We start from the raw sequence: 3,185 nt of genomic DNA, 5'->3' as shown, positions 1-3,185 counted from the left end.
CACCTCAGCCTCCCAAAGGCGCGGGATTACAGGTTGAGCCACCGAGCCCGGCTTGACATTTCCTTTTCTAACAGTCTCTCTTGGACTCTCAGGACACTATTTTTTTGTTTCTCACCCACACTCCTGAATGAGGCATTTTGTTCTCTTTCACTGATTCTACTATTTTCTTTCCAGTCTTCTGATCTCATTCTTCTTTCTCAAAAAGGTAGTCCACAGTAAGAGAGTTTGCTAGGTGTTTTTCCTGGACTACAATGCGGGACTGCTAAGAGTTTCTAACTCATGAGGATTATCATATGGAATAACTAAACTCATACATGTAAAATGCTTACTGTGGACTCTAGTGTGTGGTAAATACTCAATGAATGTCAGTTACTTTCTCTCTCACGCAGTTTCTAGGAGGTCTTCTCCCCTCCCCTCACTTCAACTATCTCCTCTAGACAGATGGTCTCCAAATCTGGATGTTCAGTGTGAGCTCTGGATTTTCACTTCTTGTTGAGTCCAGGGCAGATAAAAGAGCATGGGCTCAGGTGATGGCAGACAAGGGCTTGCATCCTGTTCTGTGCTCACAGCTGTCGACTTTGTACAGGTGACTTCATCTGAACATGTGTTCATCTCCTCATCCATAAGTGGGGTAATGATATTTGCTTCGCTGGAGTGGAATAAGCTTCACAGTGTCTATTTCCTCCATGGCATGTACCTTGCTCTATAATTATATCTCTCCTTCCCCATCCCCACTGAAGAGAAAGTAAGATCCTTGACAGCAGGAGCCTCACTTCCTTGCTTCCTACTCTATTTCTTGTCCCAGCACTCCCCTGGTATAGGCCACCAGGAATTCCTCAACCACTTTCTCTCCTATATTCTTTTGGCTTCTTAAAGTCAACATGTACCAAACCAAACAACTAATCATTGTTTTCCTGAGACCTGACCCACTCATTTAACAAACATTTATTAAGTGCCAATTATAAGATAAGCACAGGGTTAAAGGTTGAGACAGAGAAAACATGAGACATCATTGTCTCATTTATGGAAATGATCACTGTCTACTTTGGAGGTAGACAATAATACCAAATAATGCATTTGCAATAAGAGTACAGATGTTTCTCAGGGAGCCAAAAGCTCAGAGGAGGAATACTGTTTCTGACTGTAAGAGCTGAAGAAAGCTTCTCAGAGGAGGTGACCATTATCCTTGGTGTAGATGAAACAGTAGAAGTTTGCCAGGAAGAAGAAATTGTCAGATAGCAAGAAGAGTGTTGTCAGAGGCATGAACTAACATGATTTGTATTCAGCTGGAAGGGAGGGCTGAGACTATTTCCCCCTCATTTTCTAAAGTGGAAATTTCAAACATATACTGACATAGAGAAAATAGTATAACACTCACCTCTGTGTGATCGCCCAGCTTCAACAATTATCAACTCATGGCCAATCTTATTCTATCTATATCCCTACTCACAAAACACCCATCCCATTATTTTGATGCAAATCTAAGACACTGAATAATTTCATGTGTAAATACTACCTGTTATGATGGTTCTATTAAAATTTTATTTTAAAATATGTATGTATGTATGTATGTATGTATGTGTGTTTGTATGTATGTATTTGAGACAGAGCCTCACTCTGTTGCCCAGGCTAGAGAGTACTGGCATAATCTTGGCTTACTGTAGCCTTGACTTCCTGGGCTCAAACAATCCTCCTGCCTCAGCCTCTGGAGTAGCTGGGACTACAGGTGTGTGCCACCATGCCTGGCTATTAAAAAAAAATTGTAAAGATGAGGTCTTACTACACTTCCCAGGTTGGTCTTGAAATCCTGGACTTAAGTGATCCTCCTGCCTTGGCCTCCCACAGTACCGGGATTACAGGCATGAGCCATCACATCTGGACAAAAAATTTAACATAAATAAATACTGTGGTATCTTGAAAAGATTAAGTATCTCCTCTTTTTTCTCCTTAAAAAAAATCATACTATAACACCACAACTTGTTTGTTTGATTTTTATTTTAGTCATCTATCTGGTCATTATATTGTATCAGTATTCCATTTGTAAATATACCATAATTAAACTAGCCAACCCCCAACTGATGGGCATTTAGGTAGTATCCAGTCTCTTAACATTTAAAAAAAAGTTGGGAGAATTCCCTTAAACAGATATCTTTGGTCTACCTATGGGTATATCTGCAGGTTAAGTTCTTGGATATGGATTTCTGGGATCTTGTACACATGAATTCTGACAAGTGTTTCCTATTTAGTCTAATGGGTGCTTTGAATGATATGACAAGGATGCTTTCTCTCTACTGTCTAGGTTTTTGACACTCTGGAGTCCTCTCTGTCCCTTCCTCTATTTAATCAATCTACCATCTCAACTCTACCAGCCTGTCATCTTCCTCCCTCCATTCCCACTGGTGTGGTCCTGGCTCAGGCCCTTATCCTTTACCAGGGCAGCTACCAACTCAGCATGTATGCTAATCACCTGCCAAAGTGAACATCCTAAAATGGGAACTTCTCTGACTTAAACACCTCTGTTGGTTTCTCACCATCTGCAATATTAAAAATCCCGAAACGACTGGATAAAAAAAATGTGGTACATATACACAATGGAATATTACACAGCCATAAAGAAAGACAAACATTTGGACTTCGCAGCAACTTGGATGGATTTAGAGTCAATAATACTCAGTGATCTATCACAAAAGCAAAGAACAGGGTATCATATGTTCTCACTCATAAGTGGACCCTGAACATTTACCATAATGCTATAAGAAAGGAATTGGCAGTAGCGGGATACTGCCGGGGTGGAAGAGGGGAACACAACATCAATAAGGTAGCTGATCTCAAGTCAGGCAAAGTGGGGACCAAAGGGAGGCCCAAACTTTACCTGTATGATGTCCACTTGTATGCCTAATCCTGAATTGTACCCTACATCTTTAAAATAAAATATATATAAAAGAAAAAGAAATCCAACTCCTCAGCCTGCCTTCAGTGCTCTCCTGTCTGTCTCCCGCTTCTCAATCCTTTTTTTTTTTTTTTTTTTTTTGAGTTGGAGTCTCACTCGGTCGCCCAGACTGGAGTGCAGTGGCCACTCTCGGCCACCGCAGCCTCGACCTGCTGGGCTCCGGTGATCCTTCCGCCTCAGCCTTCCGAGTAGCCGGAATTACAGGCATGCGCTACCACGCCCGGCTGATTTTTTG

The sequence above is a fragment of the Carlito syrichta genome, unplaced genomic scaffold (genome assembly GCF_000164805.1).
Source record: "Carlito syrichta isolate Samal-C Ts95f unplaced genomic scaffold, Tarsius_syrichta-2.0.1 Scaffold308888, whole genome shotgun sequence".
Lineage (NCBI taxonomy): Eukaryota > Metazoa > Chordata > Mammalia > Primates > Tarsiidae > Carlito > Carlito syrichta.
The sequence above is the reverse complement of the archived record's forward strand: the minus strand, read 5'-3'. Positions refer to the sequence as shown.